The 25908-nt window shown below is 41.3% G+C and overlaps 1 protein-coding gene across 27 annotated transcripts in view; it reads right to left on the reverse strand.

Annotated features, from left to right (window-relative positions):
- Window positions 1-25908, reverse strand: part of BICD1 (BICD cargo adaptor 1) — a 179536-nt gene that overhangs the window by 151962 nt on the left and 1666 nt on the right. Inside the window, exon 2 of one of the 27 annotated variants that reach the window (XR_014578102.1) lies at window positions 6485-25901. The exons of the other annotated variants lie outside the window; for them this stretch is intronic. The gene's annotated coding sequence lies outside the window, so the exon portion shown is untranslated. The remainder of the gene's footprint in view (window positions 1-6484; window positions 25902-25908) is intronic. 27 annotated transcript variants of the gene reach the window in all.

Consider the following 25908-nt stretch of genomic DNA (forward strand, 5'->3'; position numbering starts at 1 on the left):
AAACAGTGATCGACAGTGATGAAAAGACATACCCTCCCAAGCAGACACTGGAAATAAGAAGACATGCCAACCTATGGAAAAGATGAGTGACCTCCCGCTCATAAAACCTGTAACTCATTTAGATAACCTCCACACAGAGAGCAGCAAAATAGCCCCATCATGGTGCTCATACAGCCTCCAGTGAAGTGCAGAACAGCAACAGCATCTCCTTCGGGAGGTTATTAGAGCAATAATGTGTTCAGCCTTGGAAAAGCTGATTGGCAACCCTGAGCTCACAAGCACTTAGCTAATGCAGTGGGCTGAGCAGCTACATCACGCTCCACACAGAGGTCACACACAAACATCAAACGTGATAAGCTGTGGGGAAGCGAGCACCAATGGCATCACCCAGCAGCTGATACGTACCACTGAAATGGCGGTATGCTACCAGGAGCCAGCATGATGTCAGACCACCATCAGCTCTGAGAGGAGCTTCAGAGGTGTCTGCTGCCAAGCGAGGTGCCACCATCCACACCATCATCCTCAACAGAAGAAGGATGCAGATACATTTTCACCACCTGTTAACTACTGCATTTTTTGGTCCCTCCAATCCCTAACTGTAGAAAGGCCCTGAGATTTTACTCCAAGGCAGACTAGGTAAAGGTATAATGACAGGTTATTACCTAGCAGTAATGTTCACAAGTGCCCTACGCTCAGATTCTGGCAACATCCCACTGGTCACCTTAGTTGCCTTACTGTTAGCCCCCCAGGTTGGTCAGATCAAGGCCATTAAAAAAGGCTGAAAGCTGCACTGCACCTCCCTAAGATAGAAACAGCCAGGTGCTGAGGCTTCAGGCTGAACAAATTCAATGCAAGACTAACACAAGTCTTGTTTCTCCTATTAATTTCTTCTCAGAACAATAGGAAACAGCTATTTTTAGAAACTGTACACACAAACACTATAATTTTCAACTTTGGCAGACTTTATTTGAAACATAAGGTTCAGATACAAAAATATTTTGCATCTTATGAGCACTGATGGAATTCTGTTGTGAACAAACTTGCTCACAGCGCAAAATCTGTCCAAAATGTTTTGAACCTTCACCCCATCTCCAAAAACACGGCTTCCCACCCAGAGAAAGAGCATAGCAGAGAGCCCACCCTGAAACAGTTACCTGGCCGGGCCACTCACATAGCACACCAAGAATCTTCTTCTGGATGGCATTTCAGCTAATTTTGAAGAATACTTAACTCTAGACCTTTTGGATCCTATGGCATTGACTTAACCATCATGGTATTAGCTAGTTTGACACTTCTCTACCTCTAGGAAAGTTCAGATTTGCCCTGACTTAAAACTGCAATATTCCCAGAAAGGAATTCCTCTATTCAAACAGCCCTAATAACTCCTGCTCAACGTTTTAGATTGACATCCAAATACATTAACACCTATCTTAAAGCAGAGTTAGTTAAGTACCACCTGACATCAGTACCAAAAAAGCTGCTTTCCCCTTAGCTTAGTCAAGCAGCTTAGAATATTGTACTTCAAGTAATATGACTGAAGGTAAATATACTGCTGTTGTCTGGTTTGTTGTTTTGTTTGTGTTTTTTGTTTTTTTTTTTTTAAACTCATTGCATGCTTTTAAAGAAAGAAACTTTGCAACCTCAAAATTCCCTACAATACAGTGTTTTTACAGAACTTAATTCATCGTCTGCAGCTATACAATAAAAAATGGAGATAAGTATTTTTCTTGCTGTTGTTTGAAGGATTTTACTATTACACTTATCCCATTATATCTCAAAGATAAAGAACAGTAATTTTCCCACTTCTTTCTTCTGAAGAGATATTTAAATTTTCCAGAATTTGACTGTCAAAATCCTTTTATTTCCTAATTTTACAGCATTATCTAGATATTATCTGCCTAGAGTTATGCAATATCATGATATACAAGAGATAAAACATAGGGTCAAATATGCTTTTTTCATGAGTCCTTGGCCACCATTTTCTATCAAGGACCAGAAACTGCATAGATTTAGCTCGTATCTAAAGTTGTTCCTAATTAACAAAGGCCAGGGCTGTTGCTATTCTTTTATTTATTTATTTATTAAATGAGTGATGTAGGTAACTACAAAAGCTCTGAAAAGAAATGAGAAATGGTAAAGGATAAGCAACTCAGTGCAATTCTCAATGCAACTCTATGTCAGAAGAGAGTACGTACAATCCTCAGGAGTACAGAAAGGAATTAGGGAGCAAAAAACATTTTCTCTCTCTCCAAGTAAGGCACTAGTTACCAGATACTGGATTAACTGGGAGTTCCAATAGTCTGCTTCTTTTAGGAGACACTGAAAATTTAGTGAGGATGCAGAGAATTACTGCCTACAGAGTACAGAGAAGTACTGTTTCAAGGTTATATGAAAACTCAGCACTGAAGGTAAGCAGCTCACTCCGTTCAGCAGATGAAAGAAGACTGCCAGGTGACTTGACTATGACATCTAAAAAAATCACCTCAGGCAGAAATTGCCATGTCCTTTGGGATATTTTTTTCAAGCAGAGAAAAACATAAAAAGGACCACCAGCTGGAATTTAAAACCAAGCACATGCAAATATGAAATTAGTTACTTTTTTTTAAAAAAAAAAAAAAGATAACAGATGGAGTTAACTATTAAAATTAATTGCAAAAGAAATGTTAGAGCCCTCTTGATGCCTTCAAATCCAGGCTGGTTGCCTTTTCGGAAGGTACCCATGAGCCAGATGCAAACTGTGGGGTTCAGCACAGAGCTAACAGGAGAGTTATATTCCCGCACTTGCTCACAAGGTCAGACTATGCAAACAGTAAGTGTATTTTAGCCTTAAACTCTACAAATTTATTCACCCAGCCATAAGCAAATCTGAATGGTGGAGCTGTAAGCACTTAGGGTGGGATATCTCCTCCCTAACATCAAGCCATCCAGAAGTCTGTTGTCTAACCTAAACAAGCCGGTAGCTCCTCTCAGTGGTGGTACTTCCAGAAGTGTCCTCTTGCAGTCCGACTGCCCCTCAGCCTGTCCCTCTCCCTCCAGGAGGTAAGGAGGGAGCCCCAAGGGCTACGTGTCAGCAAGAGGAACCCAAGCTTTCATTATATTATATAGGACTATTGAAGACAAAAACAAGAATTGGTTACTCAGACACTGGGAATGAAATCTCAGCCTGGCTTAAGTCAAAGGGAGGTTTGCCTTTGACTTCATCAGGATAGGAGTCCTACATTTACTGAGGAGTTCCCCATACGGCAGTAGCAGCTACTGGCCTTTTAGTCAATGCCCAGTATCCCACAGGGCAAGGTGTCCCTGCTCCAGGGAGCTCACAGTCTAAAACAAGGAATAGCAGAGCAGTACCTGAGGGTGTTGGGGAGGAAAGTGACCAAATAGTATTTGTCAGAACTGATTGCTGACGGTATGCTATGAGGTATGCTGTTCATCAGGCAGCACCAGGGTTACTGGAGACAAAGAAAGGCTCTGTGAAAACAACTGAAAGGAAGATGACAAGATTCCTCAGAGGTCTGAAGAAGATCTCTCCCAAATGCGCAAGGTAAGTTCATCTTACAAGGCATTATATATTAAAGCAAAAATAATACTTCACTGTCATGCAATCTGAATCTCTTTCAATGAGAGATTTAAAATATTTAACGTGTGTAGCAAAGCACAGTTAAACTGAAGCGTTTCCTTACAAAAAAAAAAAATTAAAATTAAATTCATAGCAAAATAGCAGAAAAAATAATTCATAGCAAGTGATGTTGCAATGTGACAGATCATTTAATGGGCTATCAATGTAGCCCAGACTTCCAGCTTTAATGATGGATAACTTTTTTTAAATAACCTATGTAAGAGGAATCCAACAAGAGAAGCCTTGTGATCATCTGCCCTATCCCACTCCCCTTGATGTTTCTTGTCTTAATGAAGTAACTTATTTCTATACGACCTTAAGAAGCTGGATACAATTTTAAATGGTTTTGCACATAGAAAGATTGCCAGCAAATAAATGTTTTCTCTTCCAAAATAATCCCATAAGTTTATTTGTCATTGCAGTAGTCTCTGAATACAAGCCAAAGAAATATTTTTGAAAGTCTAGACAGCTGTGCATGATGCAGTTTTCTGAAATTTACTCCAAACACTTGAAAAAGAAAAGCCTAGTAACTGGAAATAAGTGACAGAGCCACGGAAGAGAAAGAAATCAGAGACTAAAGCTACATAGCAGGAACTATGGACAGACAGCACATAATACATCAGCAATTATCAATGATTTAAATCCAAATAAGGAAGTGTTTCTTCTGTGATCATCAGAGGAAAAATTATAGGCCAGATACGGGGCATTACAATTTTGAAAAAAGGACACACCTTCCTTAAACCAAGAGAGACAACTGAAGCAAAACATGAAAAAGATTTTTTTTTCCTGTTAAACACAGTTCTGTTAGCAGTCACAGCATGCCTTGTTTTGAGGGCACGTTGCTGCACTCATGCAGGGAGGAGTTCCTTTAATCCCAGCCACTAAGCTTTGGGATACAGCTACAACTAAGAAATTAAAAAAAAAAAAAAGCAAAAACAAAACCACTTTTTTCTTTGAGTCCTTTCAAGCTACAAATGTATTCTGCATTTTCAAAAAGTGACAGGCTGGCATCGACCAGGTGATCTCTCCTCTCACCTTTTCAGAGGCAGGAAAAAATGCAGATAATACAATAAACACAGATGAAGTTCTAGCAAGTCTGGGATTTGAAAAGTTAACTTGTAATTCTATGATTCCTTCTAAACAGTGTTTAGCAAAACTTGCTGCAACAGAAGTGAAAACAAGGTAAAGTAAGATTCAACTCAAGCCTCCAGTATAGATGGTCTCGATAGTGCCCACTGATATTTCAGTCTAAATAATTTGGCAGAAAAATCACACTTCACACTTCTATTAGTAGTGTGAAGCATAACATGAAAGCCTTGTGTATATAGGTAAGTCATAAGGACAAGAATGAAGTTTTGAGCTTTGCTATGGGCTAGTCTAAAACACAGCTTTAATTAAGGGATCACAAGACAAAGTCATAATCTGGTAGTATCACTTTATGAAGAATATCCTGTCTTATCAATGATTAACCATTTAATAAAAATGCATGTCAATGTGATTGCAGAAAACAGTCTCTTGAGTATATACTTGATTTAATTAGAGCTTCAGTACAGAGTTTTGCAGCAAGACAATAACTCTTAAAATACTTGTAAGCTACCACCCATTTTCTTTTGGAGAGACCATCATGACCTGCCATGAACGCAAGATTTACATATTTAATATACAGTCATGTAGAAACAGATGTATTAATACTGCACATAATATAGAAAGTTGAAACATAGAAACAAGACTGATTTGTGACTTTGACAGACTTTTCATCCTGAAGTATCATTTGAAGTCTCTTATCCATCCATCATGGACTGCAAGAACTGCGTCCAGATTCTCATTCAGACAAGGAGAGATGTACAATACTAAACCCAAAAAGCTGAACATTAAACTAACCATGATCTTTGACCAACTCATCCAACACCTGACTGAATAAAGAAGCCTTATCTGTGGGATTAAGGCAAAAAGAAAAATACCATACAGAAAGGAAAGCAAGCAGGAAACACTAAGCTATCAAAATATTTAGTTTCATACATTCAGTCTTGTGTAAAGGGCTACAAATGTTCAAATTAATGCACTGTCTGACACACAGAAGTATCAGATGCAAAGGTATTAGCTAGCAAGCAGCAATGTCAATCCCTTTCTCAGTTCTACCACATCTGACCCTTGGTTAGATGATGGGATCAACCAAGACTGGAGACAAAATAACAAAGGTCTAATTTTACACTGAGTTAATAGGTCTTTTCCTCTTCCATTGCCACCTCCCTGTCAGATAAGAGGGCAGGGGGGGAAAAAAAAAAAAGAAAAAAAAAAAAAAAGATGTTTTAGCATTCGTGCTTAGAACTGCATGGAATCCACAGCAAATTTGCTTGAGCTACCAGTTTAAAGAAAAAAAGCTGAAGACTTTTCTAAATATCACTGGACATGAAAGTCATGCTGAGTTCACCACTTCTCGTGCACTCTCAGTAAAAAGGACTGCAGAAGCTCAGTTCCTACCTCAGTTATATTTCCACAGTTGAACTACTGAAATTGCAGAAATGCAGAACAAGCACTATTTGAAACCTTATTTATGTAAACACAACTGAGAAGATTTTGATATCTTTCAGGACACGTCAGCAAAAGCACCACATTTTACCCAGCCAAGGCACATAGCTAAGAGAAGCACTGCTCGTGGCTTGGCAGTTCCCACAGTCCTGAAGCTTGCACACAGAACATTTCTGACTACATTGGAAGTGACACGAAGCCAGATAAACATGTATTAAGAAAATGTTTTCTCCCAAGGTAAGCTCAACCCACAGCACTGAAAAGACGCCCTAGTTGGGTGCTCACCAGCCTGCTCTACACATATCCCACCCAGCTAACCCCTACTGCTCTGGTATTTACCCCTCTGTGAGCAAAATCCAGCATCATCACTCTTCTTGGGTACCCCCTCTTCTTCTCTTGGGAGCAAACTGTTCTTCACAACCCAGGTACTAAATAAGCAGCACTACCTTCTCAAAAGCGGGAAGCCTCAACAACCTTCCCTTCAAGGGACAGCAAAACTCACAACCCACCGTGCTAGTGAAAACCCATTTTCATCTGTTCCACAAGCCTGACACTGCAGAGCTGCTCCCTGACACTGCAGCATGAGGAGGTTAAAGTCCAGCAGAGGAGTAGGGCAGGGAGCTGGGAGTTAGCTTGTCTCATCTCTTGACCACACGCATGGCAGGATTATTATTATTAGTCTCTCTGGAGCATCAAAAAAATCCAGAATAAACACAGCAGACCCTGAGCCAAAACACACCCTTAATCACAGCTCCTGTGCTGTCAGCTGGCCTATACAGAGCTGGCCCAGCTATTAGGGACACACAGCCGAACCAGATAACACTCTGTAAAGGTCTCAAAACCACCTGCTTTTTATTTAGCATAGCACTGGAAAGATCCAGATCAAAGGAGCAGTTGCCAGCACCAGTGTAAAGATGGTGTAAGATAGAGAAATAACTTCTTGAACATTGATTAGGATCAATCTGTAGCTTTTTAGACAATTCAGGATCCACAGGGCTCCCCTGTAATAACCAAAGGACATCCCTGCCCTTCAAGACCTACCTCCTTTCCTTTCTCCTGTGCAGTGTTTCTTTTTTTCTCTCATCTGATCCTGTTGTTACGTCAAGCCCATAAAAAATGGATCTTTTGCATTTCTCTTTTCCACACAATATTACTAGAACTCTGTGACAAAGTAAGTCTAAAGACTTTAGACTTCACTTTTCATCATGTTTTCCAAAACTGCATTAAGGAGCAACCAGGCAATCACTGGTAGACAGTGAGAAGCAGAAAAGGGAAGATCAATAGGTAAAGGCAGTAATCCTTTATTCTAGTGAAACAACAACAGGAATAATTTATATGACTGCAGGCTTAATTATCTGTGTTCTCACACGGTGGGATTTCATGGAGTGTGAGAATACCTGGTCTCTGTAAATTCATTCCTGTAAACCCCACTTGTGCAGAAAATCTGGGTCAGCCTGGTTCTCTTAAAACATTTTTCTTCAAACAAGTCTCTTATCCTGAGGTGCTCTCTCTAGAAAAAACGCCATCAAAATTCAACAGCTTTCTAGAACTTGCTTCATTTGGAAGGCAGGTGGCCCAGACCTAACAGCAGCCCAGTGGCTTTGCTTCCAGAGAGGCATTCAGTGGTGCACCTACAGACATCATCAGTTTTCACATATGCAGGTAGACATATTCCCCAGATCATTTCATTGTATGTTTGGCACTAAAAGCTGTCACTTTATGCAATACTGAAACCATATGAATTAAAAATGAGCTTCTTCATGATTGTCTGTGTATACCTATAATAAACTACTTCAATATTCAGAGCTTGTGGGAATGTGAGTGTAATTCATAAATTATGAACAAGATTTCTTCAAGCCGGGGTAATTATTATACATATATAGCACTATGCAGAAATGTAATATTTGTGCAGAAATGCCTTACTAAAATGTCAATATTATAAAGCCTACAGTAACTGATGAGATTAGTTTGGACAAGAACTTTAGCATATACGAAACAACACAGTGGGATGCTAACAGAGGCAGTCCAATTCACCAGCTGTAAATTACAACTGTTTTTCCGCTGCTTTCTAGTCCTCCATTGGATCCAGCACAACGCATGATTATCTGCACCTCTTATAAGGACTATCATTAAAAAAATGAAATCTTGTGATGCAGTTCACAATAATGCACAAGTCACAAAAATATTTACAGACAGGAAAAATATTTCACAAATATTTTATGTAATTATGGCCAAAACAAACAAAAAATGTTACATAATATACAAATCATATTAATAATTTGAAAAAATATTAAGTGCAAGCTTTTTTTCCTTGATGTTTTGTCAAACAACTTTACCTCCATTACAAAGGAAGCAAAAACCTGCCTACTCTGAATGACATAGATATGTAGACAAAATTGAGACAATTTCTAGGAAATAACAGGCTTCCACTGGAATTGAAAGGAAATACTGCAATCTATTTTAAATTATTTTAATCTTAATTTTGAAAGTGTTTCATTTCAACCAGTTAGACATGCAAGTTTCATTTCTACATTACAACAGAAATTATTGTGATCAAAAACAGCAATGATTGCTGTAAATAAATATATACATTTGCGGTTGTTTGAGAAGCCATCCCATTCTATTCTTAATGATGCTTATATACTTATTTAAACCCCTATACATAGAGACAGAAAGGACAGGGGATTTGCTGTTTATTTGTTGTTGTTTGCTTTTGAGGGACAGGGTTGATAACATCATCTTAAACTCTACAAGCTTATTATACAGTTAAAAAGTTTTATGTTAAAAATGTATTTCAGTAGTTATTTTAAAGACCATTTATAAATTGGCCAACTAATGAGCAATTAGGAAGCTGGAGATCCTGTTGTTATGAGAACCAACACTGCCAGTTTTCCCTCCCTCTGGTCCTGGCAGGTTGCTGTTCACAGATGCTGCAGAAGATCACTGTTTGCAGACATGGCACATGCAACCCCGTGCAGCTTGGTGGAAAGGATGTACATTTTTGGGGACCTGCTGTTCCATGAGTATCTATCTAACATCTTAATGTTGTCTGTTACTGTGAGATCAGAGGCCTGCATATGTAGAAGTTTCATTTTTTAGATTATACTTATAACCAGAAAAAGCTCAGAGAGGAATAAGAAGCCCAGCATGTTCCATCAAAGGTATGGTTAAACAAAGGCTGTGACCTTTAGCACTGAGATTATACAAACAAAACCAAATTAATGTAATGTGCTCATCCAACTCCTATATTTCAATTTCAGCTAGGTCAGGAAGTTGTCCATGGGGTTATGAAGCTAATTCCGGTATTGGATAATCTGCTGTGCAGCCTTTCCCGGTGAGATGCTCCTTCTGGAAATCTGATCTCTTGTTTTGCTTTCCTTTATTTTATCTTTAGGGATAAAAGAGAATTCAAATGGAGAAGGAAATATCCTCTGTGTATTTCACAAGTACACCCGGAGTTTTAAAGTCAGTTTTAAGAAATCGTTTACTTAGAGTCACAGAACCACAGAATGGTTGAGGCTGGGAGGGACCTCTGGAGGTCATCTGGTCCAACCCTCTGCTCAGACAGGGACGCTGAGAGCAGGTAGCCCAGGACCATGTACTTCTTTGCTAATTTAACGTTGCATTAAACAGTTGTGCTTCTATAACTCTTCTGTAGGGGAACTTTAGGTGTCAAGTCAATCTCTGAAGAGCATACTGTTTTACCCCTTTGCTTCTACAGTCAGTGAGTTAAATGAATTTCAGACATAACACGTAAAATAACCTTTACAAAATGCTTAACATTGAGGTTCCTTAGCCACCCCTTCACCAGCTTGCACAACTTAAAATTATACCTTTTTAGTACTGTAAATCTCAGTACAGGTATTAGAGAAAAAGACTAGCTGTACAATGCTTCTGGTGGTCCCTTAGTTCAAGTTGTTGAATGGATTCTGAAAGATGCACTGCAACAAACAAATAGGTGACTAGCTTGAGGACTGGTGCGCCCACATTTCACTCTTATGTCAGTCAGGAATTTGACTGTCACACTTAGATGGAGCAGTAACATAAACAACTTGTTCACTGGGAGTTTTAAAGTATATTAAGTACATTAGCTATAAGTTTCAGCTAGCATTTGCAAAAAGCCACAAGTTCTAGATTAGCAATGAAGACCAGATTCTGCTCTTATCCGCTCCAGTGTAAGAGACTGCCTGGCTTATAAAAGCTGACACTTGTACTGCTGTCCTTCCCACTCCCCACTGCACTGAGGCACAAGCCTCATAACTCAGCTAAGGTATAACTATCATAGAAGAAAATGTCCTTTCTGCAGACAGATCCCAAATCTGAAAAACATCACAAAAAATGGATTCCTACTGAAGTCAATAGAATATTTTAGGACTTGCAACAGGGTGCTTGAGAAAGAAACTTGGCTTTAAACTGCATTCAGATGCACTTGAGCATGGAAAGTGTCTGGGCATGGTTCAGTAATGTAAATTTAGACCTAACTATCCATAAACAAGAGGCCACAAGTCTTAGCCTGTTTCCTATGGGCTCTTAAAGTCTCCCCTTTTCTAATAACTTTGAATCTGCTGGCTAATTATGACCAAATTTGACTAAGGGATAAATATTGCAAAGGTGATTAATCTTTCCTACCATCTCTGTAAAAGTAGACAGACAGGGAAAAAGCAGTAAGGAACAGGCACAGAGCAACATGGTCCTTCTCCCCAAAGGCTTCTCAGAAGATTATAGGTTTGATTTTGGAAGCTGCTTTGTATTTGTCACACCCACTGAGGTCATACAGGCTCCCATGTCTCTGCAAACCAGCTCCTTCTGAGCAGAAATCACTTCACCCCTGCAATATGCAGACAATGCTGAATGGAAACAGTGCAGCCATTCTCACCCATCAATCCCTTTCTTCAATCATTTATTCTAGGGTTGGTCTTTTATTTTTTCCCAGAGGAGAGCGTGGTATAGTAGTGAAACATCCAGTTCAGTACTAAAAAGAGTGGACTCATCATCAGAAGTAACTATCTTGACATCAAGTTTACAAAAAAATCAAACTACAAACTGCAGTGCTGGAGCCCCCATCCACTTCTGACTCAGAATTGCCCATTGAGTCACCAGAGCTTGCTTCAGCTGCCAAGTCGTCTCATCAAAACACCTTGTAGTTCTGGGAACAGCATCATGACAGTTGCTATTAGAGTTGTGTGACTTAACACTACAAACAGCCAAATTTTCTGCAAGCATAATTCTATTGTCTTCAGCAGAGGTGCAGCAGCAGTGAATGCAGATCATAATTCACACTGCACTGTCATAGAGCCCAATCTGTTTATAAAAAAAATAAATTGAAACAATACTTGCTGTACCTGGCTCCGTATACCTTTTGAGAACAGACAAAATCTTGTTCTGTATTAGTACCAATGCCTTTGGCTGCAGGCCACAGCACGCTCTTTATAACAATAACTGATCACCAGAAGAGGTTTTGGTAATGGAAAGGTTAAAACTGCAAAACTGTAGTGCAATTGCTATGGTTACCAGCATGGAAATAGAACAGACATTGAAGAATAAATTTTGAAATGTCTATCTTCTTCAATGGCAACAATCTACTGAGGTTGCTTGCATTGCTTACTGGGAGCCCAGTACTCTAAAAGCCTGAACGACGATGTGACCTTACCAATCATACTCATCTTCCTCACAATGTCACCAGCTTCCTGAATAAAGCAGGTTTGCATTCACTGAATATGTTTGGTGGTGGGTTTTTTTAATTATTATCATGCAACAATTTGGAAGGACAAAGTATGCTTTGGATAGGTAATCTTAAATTTAGGAGCCACTAATCCTTTTTTTGGCAGAGCTCTGACAAAGGCTACAAAGAATGTTGTGGAAGAGGCTTATGAAGGCCTCTAGACTAGCTTCCTGTAGATGTGGGGAAGAAGATGGACGTAAGATGGACAGAAGGAGCCTTCAGACCTTGATGGACCCTGTGGGCAGGTGGACAAATGTCACATTGCTCCCTACACAATGCAACCATCATATGCTAGGTTTATCTAAATGGCAACCTGTGGCCAAGACACCACCCCTACTGTGAAGAGGATGAAGAATGGCTGTTGAAGGACTGCAATGTGTCAAAGCAATCAAATGCTTTATCCTCCTTTTAGGCCCAAGCTGCCTGTGTGGGTGAAGGCAGAATTCAAAGCCACCACCATCTCGTACACAACATCTGGAGACAAGAAGCCACCTCTTGCAGCTACAGCAGCTGTATCAACCTGGCTGCAAAGCAATGCAGTACCCATCACAGTTCACTCCACACAGTGACACCGTGTACTATACGTGAATCAGGTGCAGAGCAATAGGGGATCATTGGTTTGCTTTGCATGATTTTGTTCTTTTTTTTTCCCTTAAAAGAAATAGCAATGGCTGAAACCTGCTTGTACTGAGAATGGTCTTTAACCAAAGGACAATCCATTGTATAAGATCTTGGTTTTGCAACAAGACATACACAAACCAGTGAGCCATCAGGCAATTCAGTTTTGGGAATTTCCACCCTTGCCTACATAAACAAAGTTAAAGGTTTGTGACAGCTGCTTGTGTTTTGATTATCTCTTTCGGGGTCTCTGAGTTCAAAACCACATTCTAGAGAAGCAACTGGCAGAAGGAAATTATTTCTAACAGCCCATCCATAGAAAAGGCCCCATTATTATTATTAATTACTCATATTGCCATAGAACCTAATTGTCCCAACCAAGAATAGAGGCTCACTGTGTTGCATTCAATACAAACAGGCGGGCAAGGCCAGGCCTTGCCCCGCAGAGCCTGCTGCCTACGAGCACCCAGGCCAAGCTCCACGTTAACTATTGCAAGTTCTGCAGGAAGCCTGCCCAACACACCCAACAAGGTTTTGGCTGGCCTGAGCTCCCAACCACCTATAAAAGCCATGCCTTGCAGGATTAAATGAACGTTTCCCACATACGGCCATTATAAAGGGCAGCCCACCCATCAGGGCCCAGTACAACCACCCGCGGCACGTATCTTTCCCAGATGTAGCAATGGCAACAAGGGGTGCTTTGTGGTAAGAAAGCTGCCCGGGGGCAGTGGAGGAGGAGAGGCATGGCTTGTCCTTCACGTGGGGAGCTGGCTGGAATTTGTCTTCTCCTGCAACGAACAAATGGATATCGGGAAAGAACAAAAAGGCGCAGAAGAGAAGAGCTGTGTTTTGGAAAGGGCTGAGTGGGAAGGAGTAGGCAGACTGCTACAAATGCCACAATGGCAGCCAGGAACGGTCAGCTTCCAAAGGGGCAGGGAAGAAGCCAGAAGTGGCAAAAGAGAAAGAACTGCTGGGGAAGAGAGACAGGGATGCTCTGGTATCACCAGAGTATGTGGGAGAAGGACCAGGAGAGGCTGGAGGGTGAAGGGGACAATCCCACAGCAGGTGGGGATACAGGCAAAGTGCTGTTGATTGTCTCTCGTGAGAAGGACTTTACCACTGAAGCACTGCTGAATAATGAACTGAGAAACCTAACAGGCTTCCATAAGTTTCCTAGCCTCATTTTTCCTTAAGTTTTGATTGTGTAACAGTAGCAAAACTACCAGCTAAACTGTTCCTAACTGGTCTTACTGGTCACACTGGCACCAGTGGGAACTACTGCCACTGCACATGCTGGCCAGTGAGTACGGGCAGCTGATTTCTTTGTTTTACTGGTTGATCAGCCTTTTAAAATGGAAGGATCTTTAGAAGATAAAGTATTTGATTAGAGCTGAGAAAATTTCTGTTTTCTTTGTGATTTAGCCCCAGATTTCCTAGGAAGTTACGGCTGAACAACCTATCCCTGCACAGCTTTTGGGCCTCCATTACTCATCTGTAAATTCTCTTTATTATTCCTTTATAGCAAATCCCCAACAAGATTGTCTACTTCCACAGTAAAATCTCTAACCTTTTATATATATGCTTAAATTCATTGTGCCAGGCAGCACAGAATCCCCAGGTACTACTGTCAGGCAATAAATAACAATTTATCCAACCCTGCTGGGATCTAGGGGGCAAAACAGAAGCTCATGAAACAAGCAGTATTTTGATTTTTCAGAATGTTTGACAGAGTGAAGTCTGTTCTTTAACAGTATAGCAATTTTTTTTTATGTTGGCTAACAAAATTGCATTTCAGTAACTACAGACTGTTTTATGCTGATGCACGTTTTCATCACCGCTATATACATCTTGTCCCTTTCGCCTGTCCAACACGCCGTCAGTGACTACTCCAGTGACTTTTATTTCACCGTAGGCTCTTCCCAGTGAAGACCCCAGCCAATGCCAGCCCCCGTTTGGTCTGGAGGCAGTGCCCATCCTTCTAGCAGCCGCTGAGGTCGTGCTGACTCACTGCCTCCAGCCTTCGCCTGCACCCACTGCCAGTGCTCCGGGAAGCGCCCTGCTCCACTCTCCACACAAAGCACCAGACTGCAAGCTCTGAGAAAGGCTTCTGATCAGATTTTGGACTCCTTTCCACTAAAAAAAATAACTGACTGAAATAGAGGCCTCTCACTCTTAGCCCAATGGCATTCCTAAGGAAATAGCTGAGCTGAAGAACCTGGCCAGAGAAGAATCTCTGCCACAGGTTTTTGGAGCAGAACTCAGGTTTCCATCTTCCAAACCCACTTCTTTCGGGTGGGATAATTAGAAGTTAGTTACTCACAGCAAGCAGATCCTTGCATAATAGCAAGAAAGTGACAAGTGTATGTGCCTAGCCCAGCTGGAGCTGCGGTTGCCTAACAGAAGTTCTCACTGGTAGAGAAACCAGGGGCTCCACCTCAAGAAGAAACTTGCAAATAAGGGATCGTTACAAAAGTATATGCAGCACAATCTTCAACTGCAGCTCTTCCTGTTATACCCAGGGAAAGGGTTATTTATACCCAAAGAAGGCTTATATGCTCATTTTAGATTTAAGGTTCTTTTCATCAGTCTAATCTGATACAAAGACAAATCCAACAGCAATAAAGCATAAGAATGACTCTGAATGGATATAATCTCAGCCCAAAGAACAGTGAGTAAAGTACTTTTCAAACACCAAGTGCCAAAGGTCTGATTTACTCAAGGTGTCATTTCATTTCATGATCTTGAATATATTCCTCCATGCTACTGCAAGCAAGAAGACAGAAAATACTTGAAACCTCAAATTATGAAGCAGTGTTAAGTAGATTACAGCAAAAAAGTGTAAACAAGGGAGGCCTAAAGGTGTATCCTGAAATCTACATATAGTCAACCAAACAGAAGTGGTCTGTCATTTCAAAGTATGTAAGCAAAAAGATGTTTCAATACAAGATTGCTCAGCCTGCTTAATAAAGCAAGACTGTTTTCCATGATAATTAAAAAACAGATTTTAGGGTCCAAATTTCCAGGTATCTGAATCTGGTAATTAAGGTCTGTCACTTTAATGTGGTTTTTATTTTAGGAATAGTAATCATCAAAGAATATATAGCATTGTTGTAACTTTGAATTCATCCCACTTGGAAAAATGTTATCGCTTAACTATCTTGTTCCAGATTTGCTCCTATTTTTACACAGCTAAGCTTACAGCATGTTAAGTGAAAGTCTTGTTGTTACCAGATGGCAGTCATCTGCCCTTAACTGGCAGAAAAAAAATAAGAACTTACCTAATGCCCAAGAAATGGAATTACCTAATGCCCAAAGTATCAAACTCCTAACAGATCTAACGTGCCTCCATCTCCCATATTAGCATACATGGAAAATTATATACAAATCACACTACTATTTTTCTTACATATAGTTCTATACCATACACATTATTTCACAAAGGAGTCCTTGTGACCATATCTTTACATTTCACTTTAAAAAACTGTCACTACGGACGCAGATTTATGACTGTAGTTTTTTTAATAAGTAACTGATCTAGTGCACATTCTCAGCTCACAGAAGATGTAAGATACATGTCGGATAAAAACTCATTCCTTCAGGTTTCTGCCTTTTTGTTTGTTTGTTTGCCTTGCCCTTATGCATTTGGACCAAGTCAAGTGCACACACATGATCAGTAATTGAAGCTCAGCTGAGTTATGACAATTCATCAAGCTGCAAGAATAAGATCATGTGTTTGAGACCAAGTAATTACAGTTATTCTAGTTCTCCCTTCTTTGGTGAGAAGAAATGCAAATTCTCAGTTTATAACACATTTTATCATTTACATCTTGATGACAGTGGTGTTTGCCAGCTGGGCACAGACTCAATAATTAAATTGTTGTTCCATTTTACCCTTGACATACACATAAAGCCAGGACTTCAATGTCAGTCTTCAAGTCATACCTGCTATAAATGATCCTGAGGTGCAATCCTGAGCATAGGGTATATTGCTAAAGGTAGCATTCTTCACTTGAGATTCTTAAATGAAGCCTTTCCTAACAGTCTGTAGGTGGGAATCACATGCATTATGAAGGAAACGAGTGAATGCAAATGTTCCCCCAACTAGACTCAGGCCAACTCTGTGTGTTTGTTATCAGGTTCTATCCAGTACAACTTTTTAATGCTTTGTAAATCTCCATGAGGTACTCTGCATACGAGAAAAACTTTTCCCACCCATCTATAAAACTTGCCTTTATTAAAGCCATGAATTATGCAAACTACAAGCTATTCAGAGCACACTTTTAATAAAAGAAAACAGAGATTCAAGTTGGGTAATAATTGTTAAAGTATCCTGGATTAGCCATCAAATTGAGAACCAGAGGCTATGCCTACACAGAGAGTTTAATAACCCAACTGTGAACTCCCCATGTGCCCACACCTATACTCATACCAAGTTCTCTCTAGCCCTCTTAACACTGGAGTGCCAAAGGCTGCGTGTTTCTTGCTGGAAACCTGAAGCCATGTCTTGGAGTCTGGCATCCTGCGTCTTGCCATGAGGATGTGAGTAGAGGAGATGCCAGTCCTGAGCAAGACTAAATCCAAATCATGCTGTGTTCATGTTTGGCCAAAATCCAAACTTTTATAAATGAATTGTTTCACCAAGCCACCTGTTCCCTTTGCCTGACCCAAAATCCTACCTTCACTCTTAGAGATTTGCTGCTCCTTCTCCGTCTTCCTAGCTGAGCTTTACAACTACTAGGAGCTGTTCTTCCTCCTCCAAGTATCCAAAACAGAAGTTAAAACTGCTGCTGTTAACAAAGTCCAACTTCCTTCCATGAATGTAGCCATCAGTCAGTGATGACAAAGAGCACTTCACAGTTCATCACTGACATTTAAGCCTATCCAGAGTAACTAGGAAAACCAAGGAAAGGCTGTGTGCTGTGGCTAAACTTCCTGAGGTGCATACTGAATGCACAGCATTGCCCCTGCCGCGTGTTATCTGTGATTTCTGAGAGCACAAAGTTAAAAATGAACAAACACACACACACACACAAAAACAAACAAACAAACAAAAAACAGGAAGGAGTTCATATAATTTAGCTGAAATTAACCCAGAAATGACTGAAGTGAAAGGTGACCAACTGGTAACTGAGGACTTCTTTTATGCCTCTGGGTTAAGCACAGTGTTATATGTATTACAGCTAGCGCTGGAAACCTACTGGTTGTGTAGATGGGTTTAACGTGGCTGTACAGCACAAGGACAAATTAAGTGTGATTCAAAGGCGAAAGGAAGAAGGAGAGGGTATGGCATGGCTGTGTGGGTAATGGGTTCCACTCCCAGCTCTGATCACAAGGACTCAAGTGCATTATCTAACCTTGCCATGCATCAGTTTTCTGGCCTGAGGTTAAATAAATAAATAACCCCAGAAACAAAACAATGGAAAAAAAAATGCAGGGTTGCTTTTTGCAAAACATTATGAAAAGATACCTTACTGTGCACTCCTTCAGCCAACCAAATTTTAAAACTGCCTTAGAAGTCATCTTTTCCAGGATGATTTTAATGGTGAGGCTGCTACAAAGCAGAGCTGACAAATCCTCTGCTGTTTCATTTTCAGCCAATGTTAAAAAAACATTTCTAGAGTATTTCTATGATTCTCTCATGTCATTGCAATACCAAGACAGAGCGTGGAAGGTCTGGTCTGCCACAAATGGACAGATTTCTTACATTCACACAATGACAAAAAGGATCTTTAACATAAAAAGTTCAGTTCAGTGTCTAATGGAGCATCAAATCTACAGTAATTAAGATATAAGGCAGAGACTGCAAAAGGGAAGATAAAAGTGTATAAACCATCATGGACATGAGATAAACACTAATCTAGAATGCACGGCAGAAAATGAAAGGCTGCAGACAGGAAGGAATCACAAGAGAAATGCAGAAAATGGGAATAGACCAATTTCAGTCTTAGCAAAAGCCTTTTGGTGTTAATAGTCTTAACAGGTCTGTCCCAAAACCATAGATTTAGGACAGTGGCCTGATTTTTCCTTTAACTATTAAGTTTGTTAAACTTTAATAGTGAAAGACATTTGGAAACACATACATTAGAATCCTGAAATTATTTTTCTTAATACTACCCCTCCACAGAGAAGCACAGTTCCCATTAAAGCACTAACCTGCAATCTAGCTCAATTTCTACCTGCTTACTTCAGCTTTAGACACCTGCCCTTGCTGAGATGTGTTTTTCACCTTTGGAATAGTCCTAACTGCTTCCATCTGTAGCTGGTCTATACTCTGGACTGCTTTCACAGGACAGTATGAAAAATTGCTCTTTTCTCCTCATAGTCATCTGCTGTGAGTGATGCAAGCAGTCCTGGGTAAAGGGACAAAGGGAACATTCTTACCTTTGCATGCCATATCAATTCCCCTAAATTGTGGACAGGAATATACCCTCTCTCCTCCCCCATAAAATATAGTGGTGCAGAGTTCAGGAGGAAATGAGGAAAGAAGAGGGAAAGAAAGTCACGCCACAAATGTAAGGCATTTCAACAGAAATGAATACTTGCTTTTCATCTGTGCCATTATAAATTAAAATCATCCCAAAGAAAAAATGTACAGTACAGAATCATACTGAATTAAACATCACCCCCTCACGTATCAGACAAATAGGAAAGGGAAATCCATAGCAAAGCCAACTTTTTAATGAAGCCTACAACTTAGCAGAGCTATGAGGGACACAGAAACACAGGTGAATTAGATTTCATTCCCATTGTCCATAGGCCAAACAAAACACCAATATGAAAACATGACGGAAAATAAGCTGCTTAAATGAACACATATGAGATTAAAAAAAAATGAGAAGTTATTTGAGAAGCAGGTTGCTTTTCTAGAATCCCTCAATACAGCCAGAAAAATATCTGATCTCATGTATATTTTCTCCAAGTGGCAATTGCATAAGGTATGTAAAAGTTGGCCAGGTGCAAATTTAGTCTATGCATCTGACTTTGAGAATGCTCCTCATTTTACTTTGATGAATGCTCACAAATTACTATTTCATGCCAAATGTTATTTTCTCCACCGCTGTTCTGCCCCCAGTTGCATTTTCCATAAAGCCAGGTGTTCAGTCTGACTGGTGTTCTGCAGACAGACTGCACCCACACATACCTTAGAAGGCAAATCTGCACTGCAATACAGAAGGGAAGGAAAAATATTTCACATAAAGGAAGGTGAAAAGATGGTAGTGAATTATTTTTTTTTAATTCATTACAAAAGGCTTAATTCCAAACGGATGCAGACTTTTAGATTAAAGACTATTCAGTGAGCCATCATTCTGCATTCACAAGCCTTAAACAGGAAGTACTTCACAATAATGATGCCTGGCTCCCCCATTAACACTTCAATCAGTCATTTTAGATTTGGTACTAATTCAATATTTTATAGAAGATCTATGGAAAATGAACTTTTCCATGACATAAAATCCAGTTGCAACTCCCAGTTATCTCAGAGGAGCTCAACACATGGTGGATTCACTCCAAATTCCTCAGATTGGCGAGGGATTTCTTAGAAGAGTGAAAGTACGAAAACGATTTAACTATGAGGAGAAAAAATAAACTCAATTCAGAACTATTTTAGTAGTATGTGAACCCCAAGCATTTAAAGCTGACTATCAATATTTAAGGGTTGGCTATTGCAGGAGGTGTAATAAATCACATGTTTTTCTGCACTGGCTCATAAGGATACAATGCAGTTAGTGAGAGCAACTGGCAATGCAGGTCCTTGGGAAAGAAAAAAAAAGTTCATCTACATTTTTCTTTGCATGCTGCCAAAGCTCCAGCAAGAGCTCTAATTTCCCCTAAGATGATTTCAGCTGCTTACGTTTTCTGTAGGCTAATACACAGCATTCATTTCCTTTCCGAGGAAGCCATCCTGCCACAATTTGATAAGCATCCCCTTTAACATCAGTACCTGTTTAAGCAGCTCATTCTGTCCCCCTATTTCTCTGGCATTCATTCCTATCCTCACGCTGACTTTTTGGCTATGCAGGTAAAGCATTTTATGGGAATGTATTGTGAACCACATCATGTACCCAGGTCTGGTTACAGACAGCATACACCCCCCTCAGTTATTTTTAACTGAGGTCACTTTTCTAGCTAGGTGGGACAGTATGAACAGATGCACAACTGAGAGCTAGAACAGGGGCAGGCATGACAAAGGGAGACGCAGAGCTGTCTCACTGAGAGAAAAGCACATCAGACTACTCCCTTACTAATGCTAGGTCAATGCAGGCTCAATGACAATCAAGAGAAAGTGAAATTCAGGCATGGAGGGAGGCTATGACTCTGCTAACAGTCACTATTTCCAGGCAGCAGGCTGTTATATGTTGGGTAACATACAGCGAGCTGCTACTGGAATTGAACTGGACATAGTGGGCACTCTCAGAGACCTTGCATTGTCTTGCTCCTTTCTCCTGCCTTTCTCCTCTAGTCCAACCTCCTGCTCAAGGCAGGGTCAGCTCTAAGCTCAGACAGGGTTGCTTAGGGCTGTATCCAGTTGGGGCTTGGTAACTCCCAGGGAAGGAGACAGCACAAACTCTCTGGGCAACCAGTGCCACTGCCTGCTCTCATGGGGAAACAGTTCCCCTTTAAATCCAGCCTGAACCTCTCTAGTTTCAATCCATGCCAGTTCTCTTGTCCTCCCACCATGTCCCACTGTGAAGAGTCTGGCTCTGTCTTCTCAGTATCTCCTTGTAGGCATGGGCAGGCTGCTGCTGGGTTCCCCCAGATCCCTCTTTCCCAGGCTCCCTCAGCCCATCCTCACAGGGGAAGCGCTTCAGCTCTTGATGATCTTGGCGGTCCCCTGCTGAACTCAGCCCAGACTATCCATTCCTTTCCTGTACTGGGCAAAACTGGATGCCATTTTCTAGGTGGGGTCTAACAAATGCCAGTTCCAAAGTAATCATCACTTCTCTCAGCCTTCTCAAGGCTAAGGTCCTGCCAGCACCACCGAGGATGCCATTAGCCTTTTCACTGTTAGAGCACACTGCTGGCCCAAATTCAACTCACAGTCCTCCAAGATCCCCAAATCCTTTTCCACAGACCTGCTCCCCAGTCAGTCTGTCCCCCAGCCTGTAATAATTGAACATAAGCTTTGCAGGGTGCTGCTTGACTTTGTTAGGACATTCCTTATAAGTACAGCTCTGAAAATGAACTGCTAAGATCATCTTCAGATTGTTTTTGTTGCAGACCTGTGCTTAGGTCTGAGGAGAGGAAAATACAAAGTGATGAATGAAGAGCTGGAGAAACACCCAAAGCTTTGTCAGTCTTAGGGCTCTTCTGGATCCGGTTGCTGTGCAAGCCCCTGCGTAACAGCTCTATCACTGAACTTCTTGCATTGCCTTCCATGCTCTCCTTTCCGTGTGTAACAGTTCCCTGTGCTGCCCTGCTCTCCTCTCCTAACCAGGCCAGCTGTGAAAGGCAACTGGGTAAACACCCTTCCATTAGCAGTGTATGCACACAGAGGCAGCACCGGCTGGGCTCTGGAGGAGACAGCACTGCAGCAAGCATCTGACCGCTGTCCATCCAGGTCTGCCGCTCACGCACCCTTTCCCTGCTCTCACCTTGGAGCTGGGTGCTAGGCAGCACGGCCTTCTGAGTGGCACGGCGTGGAAAGGCTCACAGAACCAAGTGCTGAGAGCAGGATGAGGTGTTGGAAACGCTCACTTCATCCCACATACGCTGTCGCTGAAAGGAAGTGTAAGTATATACTGAGGTGGCATCAGTTCACAGCTCTTAAGTTACATATTTGGGACACGTTCATCTTTAGGGGGAATTCAGAAAATCTCACTGGGATGTGTGAGCCTCTTGACACCTTACTAAGCATCCTGTGCTGCATACAGGTGCATAGAGTGACTGCCCATTTAACAGGGCTTTATTTGGGACAGGGAGTCTTCCCCTCTGCTGTTCTGTCCTTTTTGGATCCAAAAAGCCCCACCAACTGTACACTTCAAAAGGCAGAGAGGAAACTGCAAACACAGGGCTTCAGAGAAGAGTGTGGGAGTCAGAGGGACAGCACTGTGCCAGGGGACTGGGGAGATGGAGCTTGAGTCACCTGCATGAAAGTAGCACAGGCAAGAGCAGAACAGCACAGAAACTGTCAGAGGGAGCTTCAGCTCTACTCCTCAAGAACCCTTTCCAGTCACAAGCCAAGAATTATTTGTGGAAGCCACATTGCTAAACTCACTAAGTACTTCATAAAACAATGATGCAACATCTCTGTGAGGTAAAAAAAACACAAATTTTTGACCTGCAAAGGATAGGGCTGCTCACCAATAGTCTGGTTTCCAGTAATTTACCAAGGATATTTGGGTTGAGTGTAATATGAACACTAAACTGCACCTTCAACCTAAAAATCAGATAGCCAGCTCTATGTGTGATCCAGGGGAAGAGCTTGTCCCCACAGAGCTACATACATAGAAGCCAAGCAGCTGAGTGAGAAACTGCTCAAACTAGTCAGCCAGAGAGTGAAGGAGAACTTGGGGATCTGCTCAGCTGCTATGTTCATGATTTGATTTTTAAAGAGAAATTTCTGCCTAGGATTTCCCAGGCCTAGATGCCTTGTATGGTTGGACACCAAAGCTGCCTTCAATCCCCGTTTTATCACAGCTGGAGGTGACTGACATTTCTCCCCTCTAAAAATATTGCCAGCCACCAGTGAACAGCAACTAATCACAGAATCACAGGATGGGTGAGGTCGGAAGGAGGGACCTCTTGAAATCATCTCATCCAGCCCCCAGCTGAAGCAGGGACAGCTACAGCAGGTTGCCCAGGAAAGAAGATCAATATGAAGCCATTTTACCCTTCATTAAAAGAATGAAATCTAACAACAGAGATTGTACTTACAGCAAATGCAATGTAAACATGTAAGACCACAAATATGAGACTGGAAAACGGTTTCCACAGAATATGATAATAATTACACTCTCACCCCCATAAAACAGTGAAAACAGAGTACCTTTAAGCACATGACAAACAGCGATGAGTCTTATTCCCTGCACTCTTATTCACAGCAGGTTAAACAGCACAGCTAAAGCAACCTTCTGAACAGGGGCCCTAAAACTACAGCATTTTTACTGCAGGGTCAAAATTCCACTAGTTTGAGATGTAACTGAGCAAGGCACGGCAACATATCTTACAGACTGGAGAAAAAAATATGAACATTAATACAGCTTTAAAATAATAATGTTTTGTTTAACACTATTCCTACAGTCTTGTCTAACTTCAGGACCACCAATGCTCCATCTTGTAACACTGAAGGCTGTTAAAGTCAACACAACAGGGTGTATGTTTTCACATTCCTACTATTCTCTCCGTTTTTGAAAACGTAAGGTTGTTAGCTGATAGATGTTTTGAGTCTTTCCAGAACAGCTTACACATGTAATAACTGCTCTATTTTGGAAGAAGTATTTATTAGGTCACTGTTTAAAACTTCAAGCTTTTGTAATGTAAACCAATGTCATGCCCCAAAACATTCAAGTCTTAGGCTAAAGCAGAAACCTCTGAATAAAGCACAAGAAACATCGGAGCTTACTATAATAATTCATTTTGCATGGTGCTTAGCATATATTCTATGTACAAGTATTAATATTTAATGTAATGTATTGCAATTTGCTTTTAATTCTACATCCTATAATGGCCTTACTTTCCCATCTCACCCTCCAGCAATGGAAATTATTGTATAGCTGAGGCTCTGTATTGCAATCTGTACGGAAAAAGCCCCACTGAAGTTCACTCGAGTTTTGAACTGCCAAGGAACATAGGAGAAGAATTCAGATCCTAGATGGCTAAGCCATGACTAAGTAGGCAAAGACAGGCAGCTCTGTCTGCTGAGCAATAAATGCAATGAGCTCCTAACGGCAGAAAAAAAAAAGAATTAGTAATGAAATAATTCAGAAATGAAGACTTGCCTCAGGAAAAACATAGGATGAGATTCGACCCCAGTAAATGAATCTGTTCAGAGAAGAGGTAATGGCCCTACACATAATTCTGCCCACACCCAAGTACCTACTGTTCCTCTTGAATGGACAAACCCTTTGTTTCAGTATAAATAGAGGCCTCTTTCCTATACCCCACCATGACTTCAGAGAGGCTACAGATGGAGAGAGGCAAGAGCAGAAGAACAAATCCTCACTGACATAGCAAGATCTTTCCTAGCTCCTGTCCAGCCATGGTGTTTGATGTCCCGCCATGCAGACCACACCCAGGCCACCGTCCGGGATGTTCTCTGCAGTGCCTGCTGGAGACAATACACTAGGACCATCCTCCACACATTTTGGAGGGAGCCTTAATAAAAAGCTGGCTTTGAGCTGCCTCTGCCATTTTGCTAGAGAGCTTTCAGACAGAACCCTACGACCACAAATCCCAGGCCCCCAAATCACAGCACAGCTTGCCCAAAACACCTCAGTCTGAATCCTGCCTTGCTGATGTCATCAGAGGCATCGTTTGCTCATGCACACAGTTAGGAATCTGATCTGCACTCACGGAACAGTCATAACGGAGGTGTTTACAGAGAAGATGAGAAAATACATTACAGCGACAGGAAGGAATATGAGCAAATTCTCTTTGCAGGGCTGCATGTGCGGTAAGAATCAGTGTGGTTTCACCTATAAAGGATGGAAGCAAGAAGAAATCTCTTGCAGCCCACATGGAGGATGGAGATGCCCTATCTGCAGGGACGGAGAGCTCTGGAATTGAGAGCCCCAGACCTGAATTGGAAACTGGAGTGACTCCATCCTTGCTTGGCATCAGGCAAGCTACAGGATTCTCCTCTTCCTTTCTCCACAGATATCTCAGTGTCCATGCTGTGGTTGGCACAGCATGAAGGCATGGCCCTGCAGGACAGCTTCTGGGCTGCAGAGCACACAGTCCCATTGGCTTTGAGGGAAAGTAAACAGGAAGAGAATTTGTGCATGTTTCATTTCAGTTAGCCAGGCTGACTGATCCCTCTAGTTTAATAATTTAAACTCAGTTCCTTGCACTGTCCCTTCTATCTGTGGCCATGTGTATAAATGTGTCATCCCTAGTTTCTGATGAGTCTTCTGTATAACAGCTAGCTAGACAGCTGCTTCTCTCTCTCTTTTTTTTTTCCCCATAGAAATCGCCTTGTGTATTTTCCCCATGATTCTGCTCCTCTGTTAATGCCGGGTCATTTCAACTAGCATTGCCTTCATGCCCGTGCAAGTCACATATCTCCACCCCTGAACCTGTGACTATTGATTTCAAAGTCCTAAGCCTACTGCATAGTCTCAGCAGGGGTGGGGAAGCAGATATCAAGTTTAAGTAGATCGATAGGTTTTTCTGAAAATTAGCTTTCTTCTTCTTCTTGAAAATACATTTTTAAACTCTTCTGGTCACTGAGCCAAGCCTGTAGCATAACACATTTACCTGCAAG

Source organism: Anser anser, assembly GCF_964211835.1.
Source record: "Anser anser genome assembly, chromosome: 1".
In the NCBI taxonomy this organism is placed as follows: Eukaryota; Metazoa; Chordata; class Aves; order Anseriformes; family Anatidae; genus Anser; species Anser anser.